The 17006-nt window shown below is 44.3% G+C and overlaps 18 non-coding genes across 18 annotated transcripts; all 18 read right to left on the bottom strand.

Annotated features, from left to right (window-relative positions):
* Window positions 1–361: 361 nt before the first annotated feature.
* Window positions 362–443, bottom strand: TRNAL-UAG (transfer RNA leucine (anticodon UAG)). Its single transcript has one exon. It is a non-coding gene; the product is annotated as a tRNA-Leu (tRNA).
* Window positions 444–866: 423 nt separating this feature from the next.
* Window positions 867–948, bottom strand: TRNAL-AAG (transfer RNA leucine (anticodon AAG)). The gene has a single exon. It is a non-coding gene; the product is annotated as a tRNA-Leu (tRNA).
* Window positions 949–1996: 1048 nt separating this feature from the next.
* Window positions 1997–2078, bottom strand: TRNAL-UAG (transfer RNA leucine (anticodon UAG)). The gene has a single exon. It is a non-coding gene; the product is annotated as a tRNA-Leu (tRNA).
* Window positions 2079–2501: 423 nt separating this feature from the next.
* TRNAL-AAG (transfer RNA leucine (anticodon AAG)) lies at window positions 2502–2583 on the bottom strand. The gene has a single exon. It is a non-coding gene; the product is annotated as a tRNA-Leu (tRNA).
* Window positions 2584–3631: 1048 nt separating this feature from the next.
* On the bottom strand, window positions 3632–3713 carry TRNAL-UAG (transfer RNA leucine (anticodon UAG)). The gene has a single exon. It is a non-coding gene; the product is annotated as a tRNA-Leu (tRNA).
* A 423-nt stretch (window positions 3714–4136) lies between these two features.
* On the bottom strand, window positions 4137–4218 carry TRNAL-AAG (transfer RNA leucine (anticodon AAG)). The gene has a single exon. It is a non-coding gene; the product is annotated as a tRNA-Leu (tRNA).
* A 1048-nt stretch (window positions 4219–5266) lies between these two features.
* TRNAL-UAG (transfer RNA leucine (anticodon UAG)) lies at window positions 5267–5348 on the bottom strand. The gene has a single exon. It is a non-coding gene; the product is annotated as a tRNA-Leu (tRNA).
* A 423-nt stretch (window positions 5349–5771) lies between these two features.
* On the bottom strand, window positions 5772–5853 carry TRNAL-AAG (transfer RNA leucine (anticodon AAG)). The gene has a single exon. It is a non-coding gene; the product is annotated as a tRNA-Leu (tRNA).
* A 1023-nt stretch (window positions 5854–6876) lies between these two features.
* Window positions 6877–6958, bottom strand: TRNAL-UAG (transfer RNA leucine (anticodon UAG)). Its single transcript has one exon. It is a non-coding gene; the product is annotated as a tRNA-Leu (tRNA).
* A 1541-nt stretch (window positions 6959–8499) lies between these two features.
* Window positions 8500–8581, bottom strand: TRNAL-UAG (transfer RNA leucine (anticodon UAG)). Its single transcript has one exon. It is a non-coding gene; the product is annotated as a tRNA-Leu (tRNA).
* A 423-nt stretch (window positions 8582–9004) lies between these two features.
* TRNAL-AAG (transfer RNA leucine (anticodon AAG)) lies at window positions 9005–9086 on the bottom strand. The gene has a single exon. It is a non-coding gene; the product is annotated as a tRNA-Leu (tRNA).
* Window positions 9087–10109: 1023 nt separating this feature from the next.
* On the bottom strand, window positions 10110–10191 carry TRNAL-UAG (transfer RNA leucine (anticodon UAG)). The gene has a single exon. It is a non-coding gene; the product is annotated as a tRNA-Leu (tRNA).
* A 423-nt stretch (window positions 10192–10614) lies between these two features.
* On the bottom strand, window positions 10615–10696 carry TRNAL-AAG (transfer RNA leucine (anticodon AAG)). Its single transcript has one exon. It is a non-coding gene; the product is annotated as a tRNA-Leu (tRNA).
* Window positions 10697–11744: 1048 nt separating this feature from the next.
* TRNAL-UAG (transfer RNA leucine (anticodon UAG)) lies at window positions 11745–11826 on the bottom strand. The gene has a single exon. It is a non-coding gene; the product is annotated as a tRNA-Leu (tRNA).
* Window positions 11827–13367: 1541 nt separating this feature from the next.
* On the bottom strand, window positions 13368–13449 carry TRNAL-UAG (transfer RNA leucine (anticodon UAG)). The gene has a single exon. It is a non-coding gene; the product is annotated as a tRNA-Leu (tRNA).
* A 423-nt stretch (window positions 13450–13872) lies between these two features.
* Window positions 13873–13954, bottom strand: TRNAL-AAG (transfer RNA leucine (anticodon AAG)). Its single transcript has one exon. It is a non-coding gene; the product is annotated as a tRNA-Leu (tRNA).
* A 1024-nt stretch (window positions 13955–14978) lies between these two features.
* Window positions 14979–15060, bottom strand: TRNAL-UAG (transfer RNA leucine (anticodon UAG)). Its single transcript has one exon. It is a non-coding gene; the product is annotated as a tRNA-Leu (tRNA).
* Window positions 15061–16601: 1541 nt separating this feature from the next.
* Window positions 16602–16683, bottom strand: TRNAL-UAG (transfer RNA leucine (anticodon UAG)). Its single transcript has one exon. It is a non-coding gene; the product is annotated as a tRNA-Leu (tRNA).
* Window positions 16684–17006: the final 323 nt, after the last annotated feature.

The following is a 17006-nucleotide window of genomic DNA, read 5'->3' as shown; positions in this document are numbered from 1 at the left end:
GGGGCAGATCTCACCTCAGTAATCTAAATGAGATCTTTGCCCTGTTTACTTTGTAGAAAGTCCTATCTGTTGCCACTGTTGCTGTCAAAAGGTCCTCCACAGCCAGGAGTTATGAGCTGTGGCACATTGTCAGAATCCAGTGGAAAAGTGCATGTAAAGGTCTTAAGCCATTTTAAGCACTTTTTTTTTCTAAACTGTATTCCTTTGTAGCGGTGAAAGAAAGTGTGGTGCTGGGTACGCCTCATTCATGTTGTTGTGCAAGCTGATGGAGGAAAAGAGAAGTATTTGAGCTTTCTTGTTGTTGATGAAGGGACGTAGGAGATCCACAAGAGGCCTGTGAGGCAAGATAGAAGTTGTAGACTGGCAGTGGTGGGATTTGAACCCACGCCTCCAAAGAGACTGGAGCCTAAATCCAGCGCCTTAGACCACTCGGCCACACTACCTTGCCGATATCGATCTTTTGTGTGCTTTTAAAATGAGGTTTGTATGAGTGGAATGTTGAGTGGTTCATTATTGTGCCATCAACAAGTAATCAACTGGGGACATGCTGCATGTATGCACCTATTCTCATTACCGCGGAAAGAGAAAACACTTGACAGTACTGGCTTTGGTTCTATTCCTCTGATGACAGCACCTAGGAAAGTGCAGGTACAGCACTCTATGCCACAGCAGAATCAATGGATTAGTCTTCTCAAATGTTACATTTGAGAAGACTAATCCATTAATTTCTGACCAAGATAAGCTCCTCAAGTGGCCCTGATGTATAAGCTTGGACAAGTATTTGAGCAAGTGTTAAAACCAGAGGAGCTGAGGCCTTATCTTTCCTACATAGTACATCCTTGTCAAGCAAGCGAGAAGTTAAAGGCTGGCAGTGGTGGGATTTGAACCCACGCCTCCGATGAGACTGGAGCCTTAATCCAGCGCCTTAGACCGCTCGGCCACACTACCCTGCGGATGTCTACTCTTGCGTGCTTTAAGACACGTTTTTCAAGAGTCAAAGGTTAAGCGGTTAATTACTGTGCCGTCAACAGGTTATCATCTGGGGATATGCTGCATGTTGGCAGCCATTCTCAGTTCCATAAGGAAGAACGCATAACAGTACTGACTTTTGTTCCATTGCTCTGATACCACTGAGTGCAGCACCTACTGTCCGATCGCTTTTCCCGATCGATTTTCCGATCGAAAATCAGATCGGATATGCATTAAATTATCTATCGAACCAACTATCTGCCAAAAAATCTCATGGTGTATTCCCATCATGAGACCCTGGAGGAAGCCTTCAAATAATTTTTGCATCTCAAGGAAACCGACCTTACTGGGGCAAGTGGGGAAAATGCCAGGGAACCCCTGAAAAGTCCTGAAGGAAGCTTGGGCTTCCAGGGAACCCTGGTTGAGAAAACCTGCTTTGGCCTGGCGTACAATAAAAGACATCCTCTCAAACCCCTAACTGCCCACGTAGTTAATGTATCAGCTTTTATGCAAAAGTAATGTCACCTGTCTAAAAAAATCACAATTGTCCACTTACGTACAATGTACAATGTAGCCCGTAGCACTGGAATAGATGCTATTGCACGTATACCTAAAATGCCATTCACCTACAATTGAGAGGAAACATTTGCCTACTATTGGGTAATAGGGGCAGATCTCACCTCAGTAATCTAAATGAGATCTTTGCCCTGTTTACTTTGTAGAAAGTCCTATCTGTTGCCACTGTTGCTGTCAAAAGGTCCTCCACAGCCAGGAGTTATGAGCTGTGGCACATTGTCAGAATCCAGTGGAAAAGTGCATGTAAAGGTCTTAAGCCATTTTAAGCACTTTTTTTTTCTAAACTGTATTCCTTTGTAGCGGTGAAAGAAAGTGTGGTGCTGGGTACGCCTCATTCATGTTGTTGTGCAAGCTGATGGAGGAAAAGAGAAGTATTTGAGCTTTCTTGTTGTTGATGAAGGGACGTAGGAGATCCACAAGAGGCCTGTGAGGCAAGATAGAAGTTGTAGACTGGCAGTGGTGGGATTTGAACCCACGCCTCCAAAGAGACTGGAGCCTAAATCCAGCGCCTTAGACCACTCGGCCACACTACCTTGCCGATATCGATCTTTTGTGTGCTTTTAAAATGAGGTTTGTATGAGTGGAATGTTGAGTGGTTCATTATTGTGCCATCAACAAGTAATCAACTGGGGACATGCTGCATGTATGCACCTATTCTCATTACCGCGGAAAGAGAAAACACTTGACAGTACTGGCTTTGGTTCTATTCCTCTGATGACAGCACCTAGGAAAGTGCAGGTACAGCACTCTATGCCACAGCAGAATCAATGGATTAGTCTTCTCAAATGTTACATTTGAGAAGACTAATCCATTAATTTCTGACCAAGATAAGCTCCTCAAGTGGCCCTGATGTATAAGCTTGGACAAGTATTTGAGCAAGTGTTAAAACCAGAGGAGCTGAGGCCTTATCTTTCCTACATAGTACATCCTTGTCAAGCAAGCGAGAAGTTAAAGGCTGGCAGTGGTGGGATTTGAACCCACGCCTCCGATGAGACTGGAGCCTTAATCCAGCGCCTTAGACCGCTCGGCCACACTACCCTGCGGATGTCTACTCTTGCGTGCTTTAAGACACGTTTTTCAAGAGTCAAAGGTTAAGCGGTTAATTACTGTGCCGTCAACAGGTTATCATCTGGGGATATGCTGCATGTTGGCAGCCATTCTCAGTTCCATAAGGAAGAACGCATAACAGTACTGACTTTTGTTCCATTGCTCTGATACCACTGAGTGCAGCACCTACTGTCCGATCGCTTTTCCCGATCGATTTTCCGATCGAAAATCAGATCGGATATGCATTAAATTATCTATCGAACCAACTATCTGCCAAAAAATCTCATGGTGTATTCCCATCATGAGACCCTGGAGGAAGCCTTCAAATAATTTTTGCATCTCAAGGAAACCGACCTTACTGGGGCAAGTGGGGAAAATGCCAGGGAACCCCTGAAAAGTCCTGAAGGAAGCTTGGGCTTCCAGGGAACCCTGGTTGAGAAAACCTGCTTTGGCCTGGCGTACAATAAAAGACATCCTCTCAAACCCCTAACTGCCCACGTAGTTAATGTATCAGCTTTTATGCAAAAGTAATGTCACCTGTCTAAAAAAATCACAATTGTCCACTTACGTACAATGTACAATGTAGCCCGTAGCACTGGAATAGATGCTATTGCACGTATACCTAAAATGCCATTCACCTACAATTGAGAGGAAACATTTGCCTACTATTGGGTAATAGGGGCAGATCTCACCTCAGTAATCTAAATGAGATCTTTGCCCTGTTTACTTTGTAGAAAGTCCTATCTGTTGCCACTGTTGCTGTCAAAAGGTCCTCCACAGCCAGGAGTTATGAGCTGTGGCACATTGTCAGAATCCAGTGGAAAAGTGCATGTAAAGGTCTTAAGCCATTTTAAGCACTTTTTTTTTCTAAACTGTATTCCTTTGTAGCGGTGAAAGAAAGTGTGGTGCTGGGTACGCCTCATTCATGTTGTTGTGCAAGCTGATGGAGGAAAAGAGAAGTATTTGAGCTTTCTTGTTGTTGATGAAGGGACGTAGGAGATCCACAAGAGGCCTGTGAGGCAAGATAGAAGTTGTAGACTGGCAGTGGTGGGATTTGAACCCACGCCTCCAAAGAGACTGGAGCCTAAATCCAGCGCCTTAGACCGCTCGGCCACACTACCTTGCCGATATCGATCTTTTGTGTGCTTTTAAAATGAGGTTTGTATGAGTGGAATGTTGAGTGGTTCATTATTGTGCCATCAACAAGTAATCAACTGGGGACATGCTGCATGTATGCACCTATTCTCATTACCGCGGAAAGAGAAAACACTTGACAGTACTGGCTTTGGTTCTATTCCTCTGATGACAGCACCTAGGAAAGTGCAGGTACAGCACTCTATGCCACAGCAGAATCAATGGAATAGTCTTCTCAAATGTTACATTTGAGAAGACTAATCCATTAATTTCTGACCAAGATAAGCTCCTCAAGTGGCCCTGATGTATAAGCTTGGACAAGTATTTGAGCAAGTGTTAAAACCAGAGGAGCTGAGGCCTTATCTTTCCTACATAGTACATCCTTGTCAAGCAAGCGAGAAGTTAAAGGCTGGCAGTGGTGGGATTTGAACCCACGCCTCCGAGGAGACTGGAGCCTTAATCCAGCGCCTTAGACCGCTCGGCCACACTACCCTGCGGATGTCTACTCTTGCGTGCTTTAAGACACATTTTTCAAGAGTCAAAGGTTAAGCGGTTAATTACTGTGCCGTCAACAGGTTATCATCTGGGGATATGCTGCATGTTGGCAGCCATTCTCAGTTCCATAAGGAAGAACGCATAACAGTACTGACTTTTGTTCCATTGCTCTGATACCACTGAGTGCAGCACCTACTGTCCGATCGCTTTTCCCGATCGATTTTTCGATCGAAAATCAGATCGGATATGCATTAAATTATCTATCGAACCAACTATCTGCCAAAAAATCTCATGGTGTATTCCCATCATGAGACCCTGGAGGAAGCCTTCAAATAATTTTTGCATCTCAAGGAAACCGACCTTACTGGGGCAAGTGGGGAAAATGCCAGGGAACCCCTGAAAAGTCCTGAAGGAAGCTTGGGCTTCCAGGGAACCCTGGTTGAGAAAACCTGCTTTGGCCTGGCGTACAATAAAAGACATCCTCTCAAACCCCTAACTGCCCACGTAGTTAATGTATCAGCTTTTATGCAAAAGTAATGTCACCTGTCTAAAAAAATCACAATTGTCCACTTACGTACAATGTACAATGTAGCCCGTAGCACTGGAATAGATGCTATTGCACGTATACCTAAAATGCCATTCACCTACAATTGAGAGGAAACATTTGCCTACTATTGGGTAATAGGGGCAGATCTCACCTCAGTAATCTAAATGAGATCTTTGCCCTGTTTACTTTGTAGAAAGTCCTATCTGTTGCCACTGTTGCTGTCAAAAGGTCCTCCACAGCCAGGAGTTATGAGCTGTGGCACATTGTCAGAATCCAGTGGAAAAGTGCATGTAAAGGTCTTAAGCCATTTTAAGCACTTTTTTTTTCTAAACTGTATTCCTTTGTAGCGGTGAAAGAAAGTGTGGTGCTGGGTACGCCTCATTCATGTTGTTGTGCAAGCTGATGGAGGAAAAGAGAAGTATTTGAGCTTTCTTGTTGTTGATGAAGGGACGTAGGAGATCCACAAGAGGCCTGTGAGGCAAGATAGAAGTTGTAGACTGGCAGTGGTGGGATTTGAACCCACGCCTCCAAAGAGACTGGAGCCTAAATCCAGCGCCTTAGACCGCTCGGCCACACTACCTTGACGATATCGATCTTTTGTGTGCTTTTAAAATGAGGTTTGTATGAGTGGAATGTTGAGTGGTTCATTATTGTACCATCAACAAGTAATCAACTGGGGACATGCTGCATGTATGCACCTATTCTCATTACCGTGGAAAGAGAAAACACTTGACAGTACTGGCTTTGGTTCTATGCCTCTGATGACAGCACCTAGGAAAGTGCAGGTAAAGCACTCTATGCCACAGCAGAATCAATGGATTAGTCTTCTCAAATGTTACATTTGAGAAGACTAATCCATTAATTTCTGACCAAGATAAGCTCCTCAAGTGGCCCTGATGTATAAGCTTGGACAAGTATTTGAGCAAGTGTTAAAACCAGAGGAGCTGAGGCCTTATCTTTCCTAGATAGTACATCCTTGTCAAGCAAGCGAGAAGTTAAAGGCTGGCAGTGGTGGGATTTGAACCCACGCCTCCTAGGACACTGGAGCCTTAATACAGCGCCTTAGACCGCTCGGCCACACTACCCTGCGGATGTCTACTCTTGCGTGCTTTAAGACACGTTTTTCAAGAGTCAAAGGTTAAGCGGTTAATTACTGTGCCGTCAACAGGTTATCATCTGGGGATATGCTGCATGTTGGCAGCCATTCTCAGTTCCATAAGGAAGAACGCATAACAGTACTGACTTTTGTTCCATTGCTCTGATACCACTGAGTGCAGCACCTACTGTCCGATCGCTTTTCCCGATCGATTTTCCGATCGAAAATCAGATCGGATATGCATTAAATTATCTATCGAACCAACTATCTGCCAAAAAATCTCATGGTGTATTCCCATCATGAGACCCTGGAGGAAGCCTTCAAATAATTTTTGCATCTCAAGGAAACCGACCTTACTGGGGCAAGTGGGGAAAATGCCAGGGAACCCCTGAAAAGTCCTGAAGGAAGCTTGGGCTTCCAGGGAACCCTGGTTGAGAAAACCTGCTTTGGCCTGGCGTACAATAAAAGACATCCTCTCAAACCCCTAACTGCCCACGTAGTTAATGTATCAGCTTTTATGCAAAAGTAATGTCACCTGTCTAAAAAAATCACAATTGTCCACTTACGTACAATGTACAATGTAGCCCGTAGCACTGGAATAGATGCTATTGCACGTATACCTAAAATGCCGTTCACCTACAATTGAGAGGAAACATTTGCCTACTATTGGGTAATAGGGGCAGATCTCACATCAGTAATCTAAATGAGATCTTTGCCCTGTTGCCACTGTTGCTGTCAAAAGGTCCTCCACAGCCAGGAGTTATGAGCTGTGGCACATTGTCAGAATCCAGTGGAAAAGTGCATGTAAAGGTCTTAAGCCATTTTAAGCACTTTTTTTTTCTAAACTGTATTCCTTTGTAGCGGTGAAAGAAAGTGTGGTGCTGGGTACGCCTCATTCATGTTGTTGTGCAAGCTGATGGAGGAAAAGAGAAGTATTTGAGCTTTCTTGTTGTTGATGAAGGGACGTAGGAGATCCACAAGAGGCCTGTGAGGCAAGATAGAAGTTGTAGACTGGCAGTGGTGGGATTTGAACCCACGCCTCCAAAGAGACTGGAGCCTAAATCCAGCGCCTTAGACCGCTCGGCCACACTACCTTGCTGATATCGATCTTTTGTGTGCTTTTAAAATGAGGTTTGTAAGAGTGGAATGTTGAGTGGTTCATTATTGTGCCATCAACAAGTAATCAACTGGGGACATGCTGCATGTATGCACCTATTCTCATTACCGTGGAAAGAGAAAACACTTGACAGTACTGGCTTTGGTTCTATGCCTCTGATGACAGCACCTAGGAAAGTGCAGGTAAAGCACTCTATGCCACAGCAGAATCAATGGATTAGTCTTCTCAAATGTTACATTTGAGAAGACTAATCCATTAATTTCTGACCAAGATAAGCTCCTCAAGTGGCCCTGATGTATAAGCTTGGACAAGTATTTGAGCAAGTGTTAAAACCAGAGGAGCTGAGGCCTTATCTTTCCTACATAGTACATCCTTGTCAAGCAAGCGAGAAGTTAAAGGCTGGCAGTGGTGGGATTTGAACCCACGCCTCCGAGGAGATCCAGCGCCTTAGACCGCTCGGCCACACTACCCTGCGGATGTCTACTCTTGCGTGCTTTAAGACACGTTTTTCAAGAGTCAAAGGTTAAGCGGTTAATTACTGTGCCGTCAACAGGTTATCATCTGGGGATATGCTGCATGTTGGCAGCCATTCTCAGTTCCATAAGGAAGAACGCATAACAGTACTGACTTTTGTTCCATTGCTCTGATACCACTGAGTGCAGCACCTACTGTCCGATCGCTTTTCCCGATCGATTTTCCGATCGAAAATCAGATCGGATATGCATTAAATTATCTATCGAACCAACTATCTGCCAAAAAATCTCTTGGTGTATTCCCATCATGAGACCCTGGAGGAAGCCTTCAAATAATTTTTGCATCTCAAGGAAACCGACCTTACTGGGGCAAGTGGGGAAAATGCCAGGGAACCCCTGAAAAGTCCTGAAGGAAGCTTGGGCTTCCAGGGAACCCTGGTTGAGAAAACCTGCTTTGGCCTGGCGTACAATAAAAGACATCCTCTCAAACCCCTAACTGCCCACGTAGTTAATGTATCAGCTTTTATGCAAAAGTAATGTCACCTGTCTAAAAAAATCACAATTGTCCACTTACGTACAATGTACAATGTAGCCCGTAGCACTGGAATAGATGCTATTGCACGTATACCTAAAATGCCATTCACCTACAATTGAGAGGAAACATTTGCCTACTATTGGGTAATAGGGGCAGATCTCACCTCAGTAATCTAAATGAGATCTTTGCCCTGTTTACTTTGTAGAAAGTCCTATCTGTTGCCACTGTTGCTGTCAAAAGGTCCTCCACAGCCAGGAGTTATGAGCTGTGGCACATTGTCAGAATCCAGTGGAAAAGTGCATGTAAAGGTCTTAAGCCATTTTAAGCACTTTTTTTTTCTAAACTGTATTCCTTTGTAGCGGTGAAAGAAAGTGTGGTGCTGGGTACGCCTCATTCATGTTGTTGTGCAAGCTGATGGAGGAAAAGAGAAGTATTTGAGCTTTCTTGTTGTTGATGAAGGGACGTAGGAGATCCACAAGAGGCCTGTGAGGCAAGATAGAAGTTGTAGACTGGCAGTGGTGGGATTTGAACCCACGCCTCCAAAGAGACTGGAGCCTAAATCCAGCGCCTTAGACCGCTCGGCCACACTACCTTGACGATATCGATCTTTTGTGTGCTTTTAAAATGAGGTTTGTATGAGTGGAATGTTGAGTGGTTCATTATTGTACCATCAACAAGTAATCAACTGGGGACATGCTGCATGTATGCACCTATTCTCATTACCGTGGAAAGAGAAAACACTTGACAGTACTGGCTTTGGTTCTATGCCTCTGATGACAGCACCTAGGAAAGTGCAGGTAAAGCACTCTATGCCACAGCAGAATCAATGGATTAGTCTTCTCAAATGTTACATTTGAGAAGACTAATCCATTAATTTCTGACCAAGATAAGCTCCTCAAGTGGCCCTGATGTATAAGCTTGGACAAGTATTTGAGCAAGTGTTAAAACCAGAGGAGCTGAGGCCTTATCTTTCCTAGATAGTACATCCTTGTCAAGCAAGCGAGAAGTTAAAGGCTGGCAGTGGTGGGATTTGAACCCACGCCTCCTAGGACACTGGAGCCTTAATACAGCGCCTTAGACCGCTCGGCCACACTACCCTGCGGATGTCTACTCTTGCGTGCTTTAAGACACGTTTTTCAAGAGTCAAAGGTTAAGCGGTTAATTACTGTGCCGTCAACAGGTTATCATCTGGGGATATGCTGCATGTTGGCAGCCATTCTCAGTTCCATAAGGAAGAACGCATAACAGTACTGACTTTTGTTCCATTGCTCTGATACCACTGAGTGCAGCACCTACTGTCCGATCGCTTTTCCCGATCGATTTTCCGATCGAAAATCAGATCGGATATGCATTAAATTATCTATCGAACCAACTATCTGCCAAAAAATCTCATGGTGTATTCCCATCATGAGACCCTGGAGGAAGCCTTCAAATAATTTTTGCATCTCAAGGAAACCGACCTTACTGGGGCAAGTGGGGAAAATGCCAGGGAACCCCTGAAAAGTCCTGAAGGAAGCTTGGGCTTCCAGGGAACCCTGGTTGAGAAAACCTGCTTTGGCCTGGCGTACAATAAAAGACATCCTCTCAAACCCCTAACTGCCCACGTAGTTAATGTATCAGCTTTTATGCAAAAGTAATGTCACCTGTCTAAAAAAATCACAATTGTCCACTTACGTACAATGTACAATGTAGCCCGTAGCACTGGAATAGATGCTATTGCACGTATACCTAAAATGCCGTTCACCTACAATTGAGAGGAAACATTTGCCTACTATTGGGTAATAGGGGCAGATCTCACATCAGTAATCTAAATGAGATCTTTGCCCTGTTGCCACTGTTGCTGTCAAAAGGTCCTCCACAGCCAGGAGTTATGAGCTGTGGCACATTGTCAGAATCCAGTGGAAAAGTGCATGTAAAGGTCTTAAGCCATTTTAAGCACTTTTTTTTTCTAAACTGTATTCCTTTGTAGCGGTGAAAGAAAGTGTGGTGCTGGGTACGCCTCATTCATGTTGTTGTGCAAGCTGATGGAGGAAAAGAGAAGTATTTGAGCTTTCTTGTTGTTGATGAAGGGACGTAGGAGATCCACAAGAGGCCTGTGAGGCAAGATAGAAGTTGTAGACTGGCAGTGGTGGGATTTGAACCCACGCCTCCAAAGAGACTGGAGCCTAAATCCAGCGCCTTAGACCGCTCGGCCACACTACCTTGACGATATCGATCTTTTGTGTGCTTTTAAAATGAGGTTTGTATGAGTGGAATGTTGAGTGGTTCATTATTGTACCATCAACAAGTAATCAACTGGGGACATGCTGCATGTATGCACCTATTCTCATTACCGTGGAAAGAGAAAACACTTGACAGTACTGGCTTTGGTTCTATGCCTCTGATGACAGCACCTAGGAAAGTGCAGGTAAAGCACTCTATGCCACAGCAGAATCAATGGATTAGTCTTCTCAAATGTTACATTTGAGAAGACTAATCCATTAATTTCTGACCAAGATAAGCTCCTCAAGTGGCCCTGATGTATAAGCTTGGACAAGTATTTGAGCAAGTGTTAAAACCAGAGGAGCTGAGGCCTTATCTTTCCTAGATAGTACATCCTTGTCAAGCAAGCGAGAAGTTAAAGGCTGGCAGTGGTGGGATTTGAACCCACGCCTCCTAGGACACTGGAGCCTTAATACAGCGCCTTAGACCGCTCGGCCACACTACCCTGCGGATGTCTACTCTTGCGTGCTTTAAGACACGTTTTTCAAGAGTCAAAGGTTAAGCGGTTAATTACTGTGCCGTCAACAGGTTATCATCTGGGGATATGCTGCATGTTGGCAGCCATTCTCAGTTCCATAAGGAAGAACGCATAACAGTACTGACTTTTGTTCCATTGCTCTGATACCACTGAGTGCAGCACCTACTGTCCGATCGCTTTTCCCGATCGATTTTCCGATCGAAAATCAGATCGGATATGCATTAAATTATCTATCGAACCAACTATCTGCCAAAAAATCTCATGGTGTATTCCCATCATGAGACCCTGGAGGAAGCCTTCAAATAATTTTTGCATCTCAAGGAAACCGACCTTACTGGGGCAAGTGGGGAAAATGCCAGGGAACCCCTGAAAAGTCCTGAAGGAAGCTTGGGCTTCCAGGGAACCCTGGTTGAGAAAACCTGCTTTGGCCTGGCGTACAATAAAAGACATCCTCTCAAACCCCTAACTGCCCACGTAGTTAATGTATCAGCTTTTATGCAAAAGTAATGTCACCTGTCTAAAAAAATCACAATTGTCCACTTACGTACAATGTACAATGTAGCCCGTAGCACTGGAATAGATGCTATTGCACGTATACCTAAAATGCCATTCACCTACAATTGAGAGGAAACATTTGCCTACTATTGGGTAATAGGGGCAGATCTCACCTCAGTAATCTAAATGAGATCTTTGCCCTGTTTACTTTGTAGAAAGTCCTATCTGTTGCCACTGTTGCTGTCAAAAGGTCCTCCACAGCCAGGAGTTATGAGCTGTGGCACATTGTCAGAATCCAGTGGAAAAGTGCATGTAAAGGTCTTAAGCCATTTTAAGCACTTTTTTTTTCTAAACTGTATTCCTTTGTAGCGGTGAAAGAAAGTGTGGTGCTGGGTACGCCTCATTCATGTTGTTGTGCAAGCTGATGGAGGAAAAGAGAAGTATTTGAGCTTTCTTGTTGTTGATGAAGGGACGTAGGAGATCCACAAGAGGCCTGTGAGGCAAGATAGAAGTTGTAGACTGGCAGTGGTGGGATTTGAACCCACGCCTCCAAAGAGACTGGAGCCTAAATCCAGCGCCTTAGACCGCTCGGCCACACTACCTTGACGATATCGATCTTTTGTGTGCTTTTAAAATGAGGTTTGTATGAGTGGAATGTTGAGTGGTTCATTATTGTACCATCAACAAGTAATCAACTGGGGACATGCTGCATGTATGCACCTATTCTCATTACCGTGGAAAGAGAAAACACTTGACAGTACTGGCTTTGGTTCTATGCCTCTGATGACAGCACCTAGGAAAGTGCAGGTAAAGCACTCTATGCCACAGCAGAATCAATGGATTAGTCTTCTCAAATGTTACATTTGAGAAGACTAATCCATTAATTTCTGACCAAGATAAGCTCCTCAAGTGGCCCTGATGTATAAGCTTGGACAAGTATTTGAGCAAGTGTTAAAACCAGAGGAGCTGAGGCCTTATCTTTCCTACATAGTACATCCTTGTCAAGCAAGCGAGAAGTTAAAGGCTGGCAGTGGTGGGATTTGAACCCACGCCTCCGAGGAGATCCAGCGCCTTAGACCGCTCGGCCACACTACCCTGCGGATGTCTACTCTTGCGTGCTTTAAGACACGTTTTTCAAGAGTCAAAGGTTAAGCGGTTAATTACTGTGCCGTCAACAGGTTATCATCTGGGGATATGCTGCATGTTGGCAGCCATTCTCAGTTCCATAAGGAAGAACGCATAACAGTACTGACTTTTGTTCCATTGCTCTGATACCACTGAGTGCAGCACCTACTGTCCGATCGCTTTTCCCGATCGATTTTCCGATCGAAAATCAGATCGGATATGCATTAAATTATCTATCGAACCAACTATCTGCCAAAAAATCTCTTGGTGTATTCCCATCATGAGACCCTGGAGGAAGCCTTCAAATAATTTTTGCATCTCAAGGAAACCGACCTTACTGGGGCAAGTGGGGAAAATGCCAGGGAACCCCTGAAAAGTCCTGAAGGAAGCTTGGGCTTCCAGGGAACCCTGGTTGAGAAAACCTGCTTTGGCCTGGCGTACAATAAAAGACATCCTCTCAAACCCCTAACTGCCCACGTAGTTAATGTATCAGCTTTTATGCAAAAGTAATGTCACCTGTCTAAAAAAATCACAATTGTCCACTTACGTACAATGTACAATGTAGCCCGTAGCACTGGAATAGATGCTATTGCACGTATACCTAAAATGCCATTCACCTACAATTGAGAGGAAACATTTGCCTACTATTGGGTAATAGGGGCAGATCTCACCTCAGTAATCTAAATGAGATCTTTGCCCTGTTTACTTTGTAGAAAGTCCTATCTGTTGCCACTGTTGCTGTCAAAAGGTCCTCCACAGCCAGGAGTTATGAGCTGTGGCACATTGTCAGAATCCAGTGGAAAAGTGCATGTAAAGGTCTTAAGCCATTTTAAGCACTTTTTTTTTCTAAACTGTATTCCTTTGTAGCGGTGAAAGAAAGTGTGGTGCTGGGTACGCCTCATTCATGTTGTTGTGCAAGCTGATGGAGGAAAAGAGAAGTATTTGAGCTTTCTTGTTGTTGATGAAGGGACGTAGGAGATCCACAAGAGGCCTGTGAGGCAAGATAGAAGTTGTAGACTGGCAGTGGTGGGATTTGAACCCACGCCTCCAAAGAGACTGGAGCCTAAATCCAGCGCCTTAGACCGCTCGGCCACACTACCTTGACGATATCGATCTTTTGTGTGCTTTTAAAATGAGGTTTGTATGAGTGGAATGTTGAGTGGTTCATTATTGTACCATCAACAAGTAATCAACTGGGGACATGCTGCATGTATGCACCTATTCTCATTACCGTGGAAAGAGAAAACACTTGACAGTACTGGCTTTGGTTCTATGCCTCTGATGACAGCACCTAGGAAAGTGCAGGTAAAGCACTCTATGCCACAGCAGAATCAATGGATTAGTCTTCTCAAATGTTACATTTGAGAAGACTAATCCATTAATTTCTGACCAAGATAAGCTCCTCAAGTGGCCCTGATGTATAAGCTTGGACAAGTATTTGAGCAAGTGTTAAAACCAGAGGAGCTGAGGCCTTATCTTTCCTAGATAGTACATCCTTGTCAAGCAAGCGAGAAGTTAAAGGCTGGCAGTGGTGGGATTTGAACCCACGCCTCCTAGGACACTGGAGCCTTAATACAGCGCCTTAGACCGCTCGGCCACACTACCCTGCGGATGTCTACTCTTGCGTGCTTTAAGACACGTTTTTCAAGAGTCAAAGGTTAAGCGGTTAATTACTGTGCCGTCAACAGGTTATCATCTGGGGATATGCTGCATGTTGGCAGCCATTCTCAGTTCCATAAGGAAGAACGCATAACAGTACTGACTTTTGTTCCATTGCTCTGATACCACTGAGTGCAGCACCTACTGTCCGATCGCTTTTCCCGATCGATTTTCCGATCGAAAATCAGATCGGATATGCATTAAATTATCTATCGAACCAACTATCTGCCAAAAAATCTCATGGTGTATTCCCATCATGAGACCCTGGAGGAAGCCTTCAAATAATTTTTGCATCTCAAGGAAACCGACCTTACTGGGGCAAGTGGGGAAAATGCCAGGGAACCCCTGAAAAGTCCTGAAGGAAGCTTGGGCTTCCAGGGAACCCTGGTTGAGAAAACCTGCTTTGGCCTGGCGTACAATAAAAGACATCCTCTCAAACCCCTAACTGCCCACGTAGTTAATGTATCAGCTTTTATGCAAAAGTAATGTCACCTGTCTAAAAAAATCACAATTGTCCACTTACGTACAATGTACAATGTAGCCCGTAGCACTGGAATAGATGCTATTGCACGTATACCTAAAATGCCGTTCACCTACAATTGAGAGGAAACATTTGCCTACTATTGGGTAATAGGGGCAGATCTCACATCAGTAATCTAAATGAGATCTTTGCCCTGTTGCCACTGTTGCTGTCAAAAGGTCCTCCACAGCCAGGAGTTATGAGCTGTGGCACATTGTCAGAATCCAGTGGAAAAGTGCATGTAAAGGTCTTAAGCCATTTTAAGCACTTTTTTTTTTCTAAACTGTATTCCTTTGTAGCGGTGAAAGAAAGTGTGGTGCTGGGTACGCCTCATTCATGTTGTTGTGCAAGCTGATGGAGGAAAAGAGAAGTATTTGAGCTTTCTTGTTGTTGATGAAGGGACGTAGGAGATCCACAAGAGGCCTGTGAGGCAAGATAGAAGTTGTAGACTGGCAGTGGTGGGATTTGAACCCACGCCTCCAAAGAGACTGGAGCCTAAATCCAGCGCCTTAGACCGCTCGGCCACACTACCTTGCTGATATCGATCTTTTGTGTGCTTTTAAAATGAGGTTTGTAAGAGTGGAATGTTGAGTGGTTCATTATTGTGCCATCAACAAGTAATCAACTGGGGACATGCTGCATGTATGCACCTATTCTCATTACCGTGGAAAGAGAAAACACTTGACAGTACTGGCTTTGGTTCTATGCCTCTGATGACAGCACCTAGGAAAGTGCAGGTAAAGCACTCTATGCCACAGCAGAATCAATGGATTAGTCTTCTCAAATGTTACATTTGAGAAGACTAATCCATTAATTTCTGACCAAGATAAGCTCCTCAAGTGGCCCTGATGTATAAGCTTGGACAAGTATTTGAGCAAGTGTTAAAACCAGAGGAGCTGAGGCCTTATCTTTCCTACATAGTACATCCTTGTCAAGCAAGCGAGAAGTTAAAGGCTGGCAGTGGTGGGATTTGAACCCACGCCTCCGAGGAGATCCAGCGCCTTAGACCGCTCGGCCACACTACCCTGCGGATGTCTACTCTTGCGTGCTTTAAGACACGTTTTTCAAGAGTCAAAGGTTAAGCGGTTAATTACTGTGCCGTCAACAGGTTATCATCTGGGGATATGCTGCATGTTGGCAGCCATTCTCAGTTCCATAAGGAAGAACGCATAACAGTACTGACTTTTGTTCCATTGCTCTGATACCACTGAGTGCAGCACCTACTGTCCGATCGCTTTTCCCGATCGATTTTCCGATCGAAAATCAGATCGGATATGCATTAAATTATCTATCGAACCAACTATCTGCCAAAAAATCTCTTGGTGTATTCCCATCATGAGACCCTGGAGGAAGCCTTCAAATAATTTTTGCATCTCAAGGAAACCGACCTTACTGGGGCAAGTGGGGAAAATGCCAGGGAACCCCTGAAAAGTCCTGAAGGAAGCTTGGGCTTCCAGGGAACCCTGGTTGAGAAAACCTGCTTTGGCCTGGCGTACAATAAAAGACATCCTCTCAAACCCCTAACTGCCCACGTAGTTAATGTATCAGCTTTTATGCAAAAGTAATGTCACCTGTCTAAAAAAATCACAATTGTCCACTTACGTACAATGTACAATGTAGCCCGTAGCACTGGAATAGATGCTATTGCACGTATACCTAAAATGCCATTCACCTACAATTGAGAGGAAACATTTGCCTACTATTGGGTAATAGGGGCAGATCTCACCTCAGTAATCTAAATGAGATCTTTGCCCTGTTTACTTTGTAGAAAGTCCTATCTGTTGCCACTGTTGCTGTCAAAAGGTCCTCCACAGCCAGGAGTTATGAGCTGTGGCACATTGTCAGAATCCAGTGGAAAAGTGCATGTAAAGGTCTTAAGCCATTTTAAGCACTTTTTTTTTCTAAACTGTATTCCTTTGTAGCGGTGAAAGAAAGTGTGGTGCTGGGTACGCCTCATTCATGTTGTTGTGCAAGCTGATGGAGGAAAAGAGAAGTATTTGAGCTTTCTTGTTGTTGATGAAGGGACGTAGGAGATCCACAAGAGGCCTGTGAGGCAAGATAGAAGTTGCAGACTGGCAGTGGTGGGATTTGAACCCACGCCTCCAAAGAGACTGGAGCCTAAATCCAGCACCTTAGACCGCTCGGCCACACTACCTTGCCGATATCAATCTTTTGTGTGCTTTTAAAATGAGGTTTGTATGAGTGGAATGTTGAGTGGTTCATTATTGTGCCATCAACAAGTAATCAACCGGGGACATGCTGCATGTATGCACCTATTCTCATTACCGCGGAAAGAGAAAACACTTGACAGTACTGGCTTTGGTTCTATGCCTCTGATGACAGCACCTAGGAAAGTGCAGGTAAAGCACTCTATGCCACAGCAGAATCAATGGAATAGTCTTCTCAAATGTTACATTTGAGAAGACTAATCCATTAATTTCTGACCAAGATAAGCTCCTCAAGTGGCCCTGATGTATA

Source organism: Hyperolius riggenbachi, chromosome 12, assembly GCF_040937935.1.
Source record: "Hyperolius riggenbachi isolate aHypRig1 chromosome 12, aHypRig1.pri, whole genome shotgun sequence".
Taxonomy (NCBI): Eukaryota; Metazoa; Chordata; class Amphibia; order Anura; family Hyperoliidae; genus Hyperolius; species Hyperolius riggenbachi.
This window is presented reverse-complemented; position numbering and strand designations above follow the sequence as displayed.